Below are 13,339 nucleotides of genomic sequence, written 5' to 3' on the forward strand. Positions count from 1 at the left end.
TGCTGCAGACTTGTAACAGAAGCACTGGGCAAATGGAGACAGACAGATCTCTTGGGCCTACTGTCTAAAAAGCATAGTGTGAGACAAGGGGAATCCAAGCCAGTCCCTATCTCATAAAATAAGATAGATGGTACCTGAAGAATGACACCTGAAGTTGACCTCAGGCACATACACACACACACACATACACATAAACATACATAAACACACACACACACAAAGGGAAGGAACATACGGAAATGGGGGACATCATGGAAAAAGCAAATTTTCAAGCTATAGGTATATATGAGAATGAAGAACCCAAAGTCAATGGCATACATCAGATATCTAACAAGATCAAAGAAGAAAACTTCCCCAAACTAAGGAAAGATACATTCATATAGAATAGACATAAGAAAAACAGAACAGCAGATAGAAAAGAACAGAAGAGAAAATTCCCATGGCATTTAATAGTTAAAACAATAAGTATACATCACAAAGAAAGTGTATTGAAAGCTGCAAGAGAAAAAACACATAAATTATATGTAGAGATAGAGAGATAGATAGATATCAAAATAACAGCTGACTACTAAATGGAAATGTTGAAACCCAGAACGGCCTGGAGCAATGTATTCCAAGCCCTAAAGGGCTATGACAGCCAGCTTGGAATAATATACCCAGCAAAACTACCCACAATAGCTTCCTTTCCAGCCTCCACCTCGGACCTTGCAGCCTCCGTGATGTTGATGCCTAAGAAGAATCAGATTGCCATCTACAAACTCCTTTTTAAGGAGAGCGTGATGGTCGCCAAAAAGGATGTCCACATGCCTAAGCACCCTGAGCTGGCAGACAAACATGTGCCCAACCTTCCATGTAATGAAGGCCATGCAGTCTCTCAAGTCTCGAGGCTACGTGAAGGAGCAGTTTGCTTGGAGACATTTCTACTGGTACCTTACTAACGAGGGCATCCAGTATCTCCTAGACTACCTGCTCCTACCCCGGAGATCGATCGTGCCCACCACCCTGCGCCGCAGCCGTCCGGAGACTGGCAGGCCTTGGCCCAAAGATCCAGAGGGTGAGCAGCCTGCAAGATTCACAAGAGGGGAGGCTGATAGAGACACCTACAGAAGGAGCACTGTGCCCCCTGGAGCTGACAAGAAAGCTGAGGCTGGGGCTGGCTCAGCAACTGAGTTCCAGTTTAGAGGCGACTTTGGTCGTGGACGTGGTCAGCCACCTCAGTGAAGTTGGAGTTTATGTTGTGTTGAATAAACTTTAAAGAAAAACAAACAAACAAACAAAAAAACTACCCACAATAATTGAAGGAGAAAGAAAAAACTTTCCCCATTATAACAACCTAAAAAATTATATCCAGCAAACAAACCTAAAGAAAATACAGGAAGCAGTATCTCAGGGCTGAATAGAGGAGTGAGCATAGAAGAGAGACTGTGGAAGAAAATAAGAAGCCATCATTATTAAAACACAAAATACCATTGGGAACACAGACAACACCAAAAATCAACAATGCAATGACTACATTTCAATAAAGACTTTAAATACCAGTGGCCTCAACTTCCCATTCAAAAGACCCAAGCTGACTGAATGGATCAAGAAAAATCCATCCACCTGTTCTCTGCAAAAAGCAGATATGAGCTTTAAAGATGGGCACTGCCTTCAAGTAAAAGGCTGAACAAAAGTACTCCAATCAGATGGAACATGGGGCCAGGAAGAAGAAAAGTGTCACTGTTCTAATATCTGACAAAATAGACTTCAAACTAAAACTAATCAGAAAAGACTAGGGAGACACTTCATTTGAATGAAGGGAATAGTTAACCAAGTAGACATTGCTATTCTCTATATGTGTATATATACATATGTGTGTGTGTACATATATACACATACACATGTATATTATATCCAGCAAACAAACATATGTATGTATATGTATATTCACACACATACTATATATATATGCACCAAACTCAAGGCACTAAATTTTTAAAAATGATGTCCTATTGGATACAAAGAAACAGATCAACATCAATAGACAGACCATCTGGTTAATAAACAGCAATAGAAACAAGTGTCATCATAAATCAAATGAACTTAGCCGACACCTACAGAATATTCTACCTAAACACCAAAGAGCGTGCATTCTACTAAGCAGCACACAGGAGCTTCTCTTTAAAACAAACAAACAAACAAACAAACAAACAAACAAAAAAGACTGCACCCCTGGACATAAGACAAATCTTTACGCAAACGTGAAAAGATTAAATAACTCCTTGTACCCTATCTGACCACAATGCAATAAAACTTTAACAACTAACAAATCTCAGGATGAAACAACTCATTACTGAATGATGAATGAGACCAAGAAGAAGTCAAGAAATAAAAATTTCCCAGAAGTAAATTGAAATGAAAACACAACACAACGAAAGATCTGGTACACACTGAAAGCAGCCGCTATGGGGAGAACAGCTCTAATCCCCTAGTCCTCTCTGCACCTGTCTCTGCAGCTGCACACAAGTGAGCTGTGGCTGACAGGGTGGTTGGTTGTAAAGACCTCTCCTTAGGAGATGACATGGCTGCTCCAGAAAGGATTTGTTACTGTTTTTTAGACAAAAGGTACTAAGTGGGTGATCTCTGACATGTCTTAAAAAGTTTCTATTTTGTGACAGTTTATATTGCTCTCTTTGTATGGGACAGTTGTATATCTTTTCCCCTTATCTGGCATCAAAGCCTACCGTAAGTATTCAAACAATCCAGACTGGATCAAGAAAAAAATGAAAAACAAAACAAAACAACCTAGCATGAGTAAATGACTTAATGATGCAGTTCAAAAATTTGGAAAAAGTAGGAATAAACTAAATACAGACCCAGTCAATGGCAAGAAATAATAAAAAAAAAATCAAGGCAGAGATCAATTAAATAGAAACACAAGACAATGCAAAGAATCAATGAATTTAATAGCTGGCTCTTTGAGAAGATTAACCAGATTGACAGCCCTATTGACCAAAAGGAAGAACGTGGTGAATTCTAAATCCAGACAAACTGCTGACATTGAACCAAGAGACCAAAAAACTAAAAAGCCCACGATAGGTGAGGAGGTTGACATAGTAATAAAAACCCCTCCCATACTGAAAAAAACTGTCCAGGACTAGATGGAGTCACAGCAGAATTCTAACAGACTTCCATAAAACATCCGCAACCTACCTTGAACTATTCAAACAGTTACAAACACAAAGAGCACCCTGAAACTATTTCCACAAAGCCAATACTTCTTTAATCCCAAAACTGGGTGAAGATACAAAAGAGGAGGAGGAGGAGGAGGAAGAGGGGGAGACGGGGAGGAGGAAGAAGAAGGAAGGAGGAAGAAGGAAGAGGAAGTAGAAGTGGAAGAAAGCAAGCAAGCTACAAGGGCCAATCTCCCTGATGAACATAAACTCTAAAATGTTCAATAAAACAATTGCAAACAGAATACATACATCAAAAACAATTTCCACCATGATCAAGCTTGCTTCATCCCTGAAGTGTAGTGATGGCCTCAGGGTTTCTATAGCTGGGATCAAACACACAACCAAAAAGCAAGTTGGAAAGGAAGGGGTTTGTCTGGCTTACACTGCCACTCTGTAGTCCATCACTGAAGGAAGTCAGGACAGGAACTCAAACAGGGCAGGAACCTGGAGGCAGGAGTTGATGCAGAGGCCATGGAGGATGCTGCTTACTGGCTTGCTTTCCCTTGGCTTACTCAGCCTGCTTTCTTAGAGGACCCAGGACCACCAGTCTAGGAATAGCCCCACCCACAATGGGCTGGGCTGGGCTGGGCCCTCCCCCATCAATCACTAGTTAAGAAAACACCTTACAGCTGTATTTTCTGGAGGCATCTTCTCAATTGAGGTTCCCTCCTTCCAGAGAACTCTGGTTTGTCCTAAGTTGACAGAGAACCAGCCAGTGTGTGGCTTAACTTACATAAATGGCCACGATCATCTCATTAGATGAAAAAAGAAAGAAAGAAAGAAAAAAAAAAAGAGCCTTTCACAAACTCCAACAGGTATCAACGATAAGTCCCAGAGCCTGTAAGGCTAGAGGGAACGTACAATAAAAGGGAACACAATAAAAGCTATATACATAGCCAATGCCATGCTAAATGGAGACAGGCTTGTATTAGTCCCACTAAAGTCGGGAACAAAACAGGGATGAACACTGTCCCTGATGCTTTTAAATACAATGCTCTAAACACTAGCTGGAGCAATAAAGCGAGAGGAAGGGATTAAAGGGATTCAAATAGTGAAAGAAATCAAGCTATCCCTATTGCAGGGAATGTAATACTCCACATTCAATATCCCATTCTACTAGGAAACGCCTAGAAGTGATGGACAAATTCAACTCTTTGCTTATCAGAAGGCTATAGAATCAACTTGCACAAATCGGTAGCCCTTGCACACCACTAACAAACGTACAGGGAAGCAACTCACAGGTGACACCATAGGACAGCCACAAAGCAGGAGGGGAGGGGGGAATAACTGAGGAAATAGAGGACCTCTACAGTTAAAACTTTAAGCCTCTGAAGAGGAGGAGAGATAGAGAGAAAGACACTAGAAAATGGAAAGACAACCCATGATCGTTAAATGATCACATCAATATTGTGAAAATGGCTGTTTTATCAAAAGCCACTTACAGATTCAGTGCAACCCCAATCATAATATCCATCTTGTCCTTAACAGAAATAGAAAAGAAACTATTGCAAAATCCACTTCATAGGCAGCCACAAATGGCTCCAGATAGCCGAAATAATCCTGAACAAAATAGCAATGATGATGGGACTGCCCTTCCAGATCTCACTCATTATTACAGAGCCATAGTCATAAAAAAAAACAATCTGGTACCTGCACAGAAACAGATATGGAGCCCAGTGGAACACAATCGAAGACCCAGGCGTGGGAACACATAACTTCAACCATTCAACATTTGCCAAGAGAACAAACTCATAATCTGGAGAAGAGAACGCATCTTCAAAAGCAGATGCTGGGAAAACTGGATGTCCACATGCACGAGAATGAAAGAAATTGGGGGCTGGCGAGATGGCTCAGCGGGTAAGAGCACTGATTGCTCTTCCGAAGGTCCTGAGTTCAAATCCCAGCAACCACATGGTGGCTCACAGCCATCTGTAATGAGATCTGATGCCCTCTTCTGGTGCCTCTGAACCCAGCTACAGTGTATTTATGTATAATAATACATAAATCTTTAGGGCAGAGTGAGCAGGGACTGGATAAGCAGGGCTGACCAGAGCAAGCAGGGTTCCAAAATTCAATTCCCAATGACCACATCAAGGCTCACAGCCATCTGTACAGCTACAGTGTACTCCTATGCATAAAAATAAATACATAAATCTTTAGAAAAAAAAGAATGAAAAAAATTAAACCCGTTGTCTTTCACCTTGCACAAAAACTAGCTCCAAAGGGATCAAAGACCTGAATGTGCCACCCGAAACCCTGGCGCTGCTAGAAGAAAGCATAAACGGTGTCTACAGAGTACAGGTGCAGGGCAGGACATTCTGAGTGGGACTCGAGTTGCTTGAGAATACCAAAGAGCTTCCACACAGCTACAGAAACAATCAGCTGGGAGAGGAGGAAGCCCACAGGATGGGAGAGGGTCTTTCCCGACCATACACCTGACAGGTGGTTACTATGCAGAATATATAAAGAATTAAAAACGTATGGGATAAATAAATAAATAATAAATGACCCATCTGAAAACTGGATGTTGGACTTGAACAGAGACTTCTGAAAAGAAGGGGGGGGGGAATGGCTAAGAAAGGTCTTTAAATAGGCCCATCGTCCCTAGAAACTAGAGAAATGTAAATCAAAACAACTTTGAGATTTCGTCTTACCCTAGTCAGAATAGCAAAGATCAACAAAACAACTGACATAAAATGGGGGTGGGGGTGGGGTGTAGGGAAGAGGAAACTTTCACTCACGGTTGGCATAATTGCAAACTAGTGCAGCCAGTACAGAAAGCAGTGTGGGGAATTCTCAAAACGCTAAAAGTACATCCCGGACCACCGTTTGACCCAGCTGTGGCTTTCCCTGGCATGTGCCCAAAAGACGAGACACCCTTTTCCATAGATGCTTGCTTAGCCATGTCTGGTCCTACATAGCCAGGAAACAGAAACAACCTAAACGGCCTCCAACTAACAGATGGCTAATGGCACCGTGGAACACTCCTCAGCTGTAAAGAAAAGTGAAATCGGGAACTGGTGGGTAAGAGCGTGGAACTAGGAAAGATCCTACTGAGGGAGGTAGCCAGACCCAGAAAGACAAACGTGGCATGATTGCTTTTATTTTGTTGATTGTCTGGATCAGTTCTTTTCAACTGGAGATAATTTTGCCCTTTATGGGGGAGAGACTGTTGCTGGTTGGAAGAGGGGAGATGCAGTGGCCATCTAAGGTGACCTAAAGGCTGGTTTTACACTCTCCACTGCACACGTCAGAGATTCGGTCAAACTCTTGTCTTTTGAGGCATCTTCCTTGGTGGTCCCGCAGGGTCTGTCGCTGTCTTCAGCACTCCTATCCATACTACTAGAATCACAGAGAAGGCCAGTATTTTATCCCCGTGTGGTTTGTTGTGGTCCTCTTGTGATTTGGTTTTTTTTGGTTTTTGTTGTTTAGCATATTGATCTCCATGTGGAGTACAATAATTTTTTAAAAATGAAAGCTGGTTCTTAACATTTCTTTTAATACAGCTCTAAATGTCTGGTCCTTGTTTGTGACTTTCTGCTCCGTTCAATGTTTTCCTGAAAGGACATGCCAAGCGCTGGCACTGTCACCTTCCCTTCTGTGGTGGGAGTTCACCTTTGCTGGGGTCAGTGGAGCAGTGTATACAGTAAGCATCAAGTAAGGGTAAATGCTGTGTGACCTGCCTTTCAAAGAATCACTTTGGGAAACGTGGTAAGAGAGAATAGCTGAGAAAGTTTGCAGCCAAGAAACCTACAAGTCCATCCTCTGAGCAGTTACCTAATTAAATATGCAAAACAACAACGCCCTTCACCTGCAGCCACAGGAATTACAAAGCTCTGAGGTCATAGCCTACTCTCAAGTTGAAGGACTTGTTAGGAAGATAGACTTAGAAATGACCAAAATTGCATTGTTATTTAAGAACATTACTCAGGAAATGTAGAATCCACACTAAAATAGTTTTTTTTTTTTTTCAATCTGTCATAAGAGACAAAGTATTTTGGATGAGCTGTTTCATTGGGTCAAATACTATACCATGAAACATCAAGTCATTGTACAGCCCTGCTGACCTGACTGTGGCAGCGGGGGGGCGGGGGGGGGGAGCTATGATCAGGAGGTCTGGGTTCTTAGGTGGAGAAGCCTCGGCACCCCAGAAGCTCAATTTCTTTACTCTACAGAGTTGAATGAACAGAGAGGCAGGGCTCCTGCATACAGCCGAGCAAGAAGCAGGGTTATCACTCACACATAAGGAAGTGGAGTCATTATACACAGATACACAAGGAGGCGAGGGTTGTGGTATACAGCAGGATCAAGGAAACCGGGTTAGCTAATCTAGGTAGAAGCAGTCTCAAGGGGAATGAACGGTCTTTAGAACCATCTAGGTGGGTTCTGTGGTGGACAGTTTCTGCACACGCTATCAACGTCCACACTTGGACCAGGAAGAAAGAATTAGCTATTTCCCTAAGCTACACAAGGGGAGGCTCTGTCACTTCCCCATGGGTCTAACACAGTCATGACTGCGTTCACATCAACAACACACATTTGATACTCGGGACTCCACTGGGGGCTTCCTACAAGAAAGCATGCTGTTTTAGTGTTGATAATGGAATAAAACACAAACTGTATGACTTCGTTCTGAAAACTCTAGATTCACCTGCTGCTTAGAGCTTGTCGTATCAAGTTGAAGTTACAGTTTTACAGACCCCACTTTACATGTCACAGCATGTCTCTATAATTCCTGCATTTGACACATTTGACACGGGTATACTGTTGTCTCGAGCCTTGTTTTGTATGTATGTGTACATAACTTCTAAAAAGAAAACTATACTATATACTAACGTTTCTGTCACCACACCTTCAGTGACGTCTCGCTATAGTTCTGTGAAGCGCAGTTTTTCTTCACCTCCTGAATGCTGTGCTCTTCCTGCCCGAAATGGTTTTGAGGTGTCCTATCAGTGGTGGTTTTTCCTCCCTATCCTTCCCAATAGCCCAAGAAAGTCATTTTTCTCCCAGCCCATCGGGGGTCTTAATCCTAAACTTTCCAATGAAGCGAAGATATAAATAACCCCTACTACAAACACCTCCCCAGCAGGGCACAGTGTGTGAGACAAGAAGGGGCGGAGAGATTCAGGAAGTCAAATCTATGGCCTCTTCAAAAACCAGTATGGCCTGTTCAGTTAAACAAAAGTTTATGTAAAGCCGCCCCTCAGAAACTACTTTGTCTCAGAATAGTCTCACTACACCGTGGAGCTTTATAGGGGGCAGGGGGGATTTAGATTACAGCAATGGGTGAGGCAATTACTGAAACTTCAAAGTTGACCACACTTCAGGACCGATTAGCGCTTTTCTGGGATTAGAACCATTTGAGTCCCGCGAAGAAGTCGTCTTGAAGGTAAGTTCACGTTGCCCCCAGAATTCTATTGTGGCTGCAGAAGTCCCTGCTAACAGTGTCGAGGAAGCAAGATCTCATAGAGAACAACGGGGGTGGGGGGGGGGGACTCTCCCTTCCCACCACTCGCCCTATCCTCCCTGCCACACAGGCACATCGCTGTGTCCAGGGCAAAGGTTCATGTTGAAAGTTTCCTGTGGTGCTGAATGGAAGACCGTGCAGGGAGTATCGGAGGTAAGCTGTGTGTGGCATGGGACTGGAGTTCTCTTAATGAAAGAGCTTATGTTCTCAAAGAGCTGAAAAACAGCTCCAATTTTCTGGTGGCCTAGAATAAAATAGCATGGAGGGGAGGGGTCACGTGAAATATAGAGTGTGCGCGCAGCTTTGCCGCACAGGGGAGGGGGTGCGTGCCTGAGCTATGGCGCATGCGCGAGTTCAACTTCAATGGCTTGAAGCAGTGATTCAGTCACACCAGCATTTGCTGTTAACAGACAGACCCACCTAGATGAGCTCTGCATGGTCACATTTCACAGTCCTTTGTAGACTGTTGCGATAGTGTACGTCCCTAAACTCAGTCAAGCCACCTACATTTAGCATTATTTTAATGACCAGCGTACACTAGGTGTGTTTGTGCGTTTAGTTTTTATCCTGTTTTGGCTTTGCTTGTCCCAGTTTGTGGAGAACGAATCTGAGGCCACATACCTGGGCCGGCATTCTGCATGTCCTGTGAGCTGCATTTGGCCAGTCCCTGTGTGGTGACTTGATGAAGATGGGGATACAGAGAAGACGTTTAGAATTGCTCATGCCCATTGATGCCAGTCTTCTCAGAAATACAGCAAGAAATTTTGAAAGAAGTGATGAGCATGTCATATAGCTACTTGAGATTTAAAAAAAAAAAATGAGACTGGAAATCGATAGGTGGAAATCATGTGCTTCAATTGCTATGGTTCTACCCATAAATCCCGCTCTGCTCCTAGGGGCTGATGGCTTCCTGGCTCCTGCACATTCGTTATGCCTTACTGGGATGGCTCCAAGTGTCTTCTGAGCTGGGACATTCAAGCAATCGGCCACAACAGAGCTAGCCTTTCCCTGAACAGAGATGTTCTCCAGTTTTCTACTCCAGTCCGCACGCACCAAAAAAAGCAGATCACAGAGAACTGAGATGCGAGTGTGTTCTGCCAGTTCTAGTGACGTTGACTGAAACAGCCATGCCTGATTGGCTAGAATAAAACAGAAAGCATCGGATGATAGAACTCCTTTTAAATTGAGCATTACAGTTTAACATACACTCGCATGCTAACTGTGATTCTCAGGGGTTTTCCTCGCTCGGTTCTCTTATATGAAATGTGCAGCTGTAGAGACATGATTTTCATATGAAGCACTTAGGACCATGCCAGGCATATGAAAACTGTTGTGTAAGCATTAGCTACCATTTACTAGTAATGTTGTCCTTGCTAATGAGCCTGGTCTACACACTGAGCTGTTCCGTGGAGGGTTAGTTACTATGCACAAAGTAGTGGATGTGTGACATGGGTCTTCAGAGTCAGTCACAGACAGATGACCTCACATAGATAATGGTGCAGTGTATCAGCTAGTCCGGACATGACTTCCCAATGCCTCTACTGCAAGCCTATATCCTTTATTTTACTCCCAGAAATCTATTTTATGCACTGTGATGACTGACTTCCCACATTCCTCATGCTATTCCTTTCCTCAAATCTTCTCCAAAACCTGCGCACGCCTAATGAGACATGCATGTGATCATAATTAGTCGATTATCACATGTCTGGAGCTAAGAGAAAAATATCACTAAGGCATGTTCTTTACACTGTGAAGTTCACTTAGTAGAAGGTACACATATGCACAAATACACACACATACAGATACTCACACATACACACATGTGCACACACATGCATACACATACACACATGCACACATACACACATATATACACATGCACACATATACACACATACACATACATGCACACATATATACACACATACACATATGCACACATATACACATGCACACATATTCATACATATACACACATGCACACATATATCTACACACACATGCATACACACACACACACATGCATGCCCGCACATACACAAGCATAAATATCCAGAACTAAGTAGAGACTGCAGCGATGGAAGGAACATGCTAAGAAACATAGATGCAAGGACCATGTTTACTCTGGAAGGAACAAAGAATCTGATGGAGGAAGGATGCTGAGGCTTAGAGGATAAGAGTGGGTTAAACGCCCTTTCTTCACTAATGTCCTACAGTGCTCCAGCTGCGTCTCCCATTGTTCGCAACAGAACCCATCTCTCCATCCCTATTGGACCAGTCTCCCATTGTCTTGAAAGATATACCTTTGATCTTATCGCTAATTTCTCTTTTCACAAGATAATCCATCAGAATCCTCCAAAAGGAAAAAGTCAAGCTTGCTCCTTTATCTCTTTCTCATCCCCCACTCCTCATCATCCTCCCCCTTCCTCCTCCTCACTCCCACCTAGTAAACTGTGCCCTCAGTCCCATGAACCCTTGCCGACTTGACATAGCCCTATCCTCTGACCACACACGAAAGCATTTTATCCTGGAGCCTGGTGCTGCTTATAACCATCTGTCATTTTCTCTCATGGTGCCAACCAAACCATAGCTACTTGGGGGGAAAAATATTTTGTAACATTATTTTATTTGTTCCATAGCACGGAGCGATGTATCAGTGACAGCACAACATAAATGATCAAACGTGTTTTCTGAAAGGAACTGTTTTGCCAGTTCTCTCTCTGGTTTATCTGATGTGGAATAAATTTACAAAATTTTAGGTGTTCGGATAACTGTCAGTCAATTACTGACTGAAGGTCAGGAGGAACGTAAGAGAGCTAAACTAGCTGAGTAAACTCTGTGGATGTGAAAGAACATGACCTGTGTACCGGGTAGATCACAGGTGTGGTTTGTAGGCAGGTTCTGAAGGAGGCTCTTGTGCTGGGAATCTGTGAGGGAGCAGTGTGTTGCTGAAAGAAGGAAAGAGTTTGCAAGTTTAGAAATGAAATGGGAGCGATTAAGTAGGCATTTTTGCGAGGAACTGTGATATCTGTGTGTCAGTCAAGTAAGAGAAGGTTACGGGCAGGCAGTGGGGGGATCTCAGTAGGTACAGTGAATGCTATACAAATGTGAGGACTTGGGGGTCAGATTCCCAGGACCCATGTGAGAGCCAGATGCCATGGTGCAAGTGTGTAATGTTGGTGCTTCTGAGAAAAAGGAGACGGAGACAGGGAGAGTTCAGAAACTTGTGGGCCACCTAGTCTGGCAAGCATAGCAACAAAGAACTAGACACCTCTTTCTCGAAGATGGAAGATGACCTCCACATGCAAGAAATGGCATGTGCTCTCATTCATATATGTTCACACACACACACACACACACACACGATGTTTTAAAGAGAAGCGTATGCATACACATGCATGTACATTGCTCCATTTGCCCCAGGTAAGAGAAATGAAGGTTTGGGGGGTGGGCGAGCATTTAGACACGTCCAGGTCCCGTACCTCGCCGTGTCTCCCTACCGCTTTCCTCAGAACATAGTTAGTCTGGTGTGCTTCTCATCTCTCACCCCCATCCTTCTAACAAAAACCACGAACTTCATTCACGTGACCCTGTACTCGGAGCAAGAGGTGAAGCGCCTCCGGAGAACCCTACGGCGAGGCGATGAGCTCGCTGCTACCCTTAGTTGTTTTTGATTGGGAATCCCTAGAAAGAAGGATGAAGCTGCCTGCCAGCGTTCCATTCAGTGCCTCTCGTTTCTAAATCCACATTTCTTGTCGGCTCCAATGAGTTCTCCCAACATCTTTCCTGGTCAGCCAGCACCATGTCACGGTAGCCAGTAGAAGGCAAAAGGGGAAGATGGCTCCTTTACTGGAGGACTGTGAGCTTCTTCTGTCCCAGGAGTTTCTCCAGCTTCTCCAGTTCAGCTCTTGTAACTTGGACAGCTGCTCTCCTCCAGCAGTCAGAGCGTCTCCACCACCTGATTCCAGTAGAGGAAACAGCTTTCCCTACACAAGTCTCTCCAGCAAACCCAAGTTCCAAGAGCTCAGCTGGTGCAGAAAGTGTACCTTCTTCTGGGGCGCCCAACTTCCACAATGGCGACTGTGCTCAGTGTGCTGTGGGCAGCAGTACTGAGCGGCCAGCAGCTTCCCTGACACTCCCCTTGGGTGATATTGCAGTCAACTGCCCCTTTCTGCCAACAGCTTTCCCCAATGCTGAAAAGGATAGCTTTCCAGTAAGTTCCAAAGGGCAAATGTGCAGTACACTACAGCACTGGGGCACAGCCATGAGCTCGGTGACACCCATGTAGCAGCTGCAAACACATCTTCTCCTTCTCAACCCCAAAGAAAGAATAGGAGCAGGACTGAGGAGGAGGAGGAATGAGGAAGAGGAGGAGGAAGGAAGAGGAGGAGGAAGGGGAGGAGGAGGAAGGAGGAGAAGGAAGGGGAGGAGGAGGAGCAGGACTGAGGAGGAAGAAGAGGAGAAATAGGAAGAAGAGAAGGGAGAGGAGGAGGAGGGGAAGGAGGGGGTGGAGAAGGAGGAAGAGGATTTTTCTGTCTCTGCCTAGAAGCCATGACCACCACTCCTGCTGTGTATGTACACATGACCACCCCTGCTGTGTATACACATGACCACCCCTGCTGTGTGTGTACACATGACCACTCCTGCTGTGTGTGTA

At 44.1% G+C, this 13,339-nt stretch overlaps 1 protein-coding gene and 1 pseudogene across 3 annotated transcripts in view; one reads left to right on the plus strand and one right to left on the minus strand.

Moving 5' to 3' along the window:
• The window catches only part of Msrb3 (methionine sulfoxide reductase B3), a 115,733-nt gene that overhangs the window by 51,765 nt on the left and 50,629 nt on the right, over positions 1–13,339 (minus strand). The window lies entirely within an intron of this gene.
• LOC110303928 lies at positions 699–1,260 on the plus strand (annotated as a pseudogene).

This window comes from Mus caroli, chromosome 10 (assembly GCF_900094665.2).
Source record: "Mus caroli chromosome 10, CAROLI_EIJ_v1.1, whole genome shotgun sequence".
Classification (NCBI taxonomy): Eukaryota; Metazoa; Chordata; class Mammalia; order Rodentia; family Muridae; genus Mus; species Mus caroli.